The sequence below is a fragment of the Haliaeetus leucocephalus genome, unplaced genomic scaffold (genome assembly GCF_000737465.1).
Source record: "Haliaeetus leucocephalus isolate CR32 unplaced genomic scaffold, Haliaeetus_leucocephalus-4.0 Scaffold944, whole genome shotgun sequence".
Lineage (NCBI taxonomy): Eukaryota > Metazoa > Chordata > Aves > Accipitriformes > Accipitridae > Haliaeetus > Haliaeetus leucocephalus.
Window position 1 is genome coordinate 3,273,955 of NW_010973380.1, and position 209 is coordinate 3,274,163.

Sequence of the window (209 nt, forward strand, 5' to 3'; positions counted from 1 at the left end):
GCCCGGCTGGGCGCCTGCCGCTTCCCCTCCCACCCCCTTCCCCAGCGCTGCTCGGCGGCTGAGGGAAGGCCTGTTTCCGCCTGAGCGAGCGCGGCTGGGCAGGGGATCAGCCCGGCGGCCGTCCCCTTTGAGCTCGGGAGCGGCGTGCCGCACGCTCTCCCGCATGCAGGGCCACACGTAGGCGGCCGGCCGAGGGCGAGCCGGGCGGG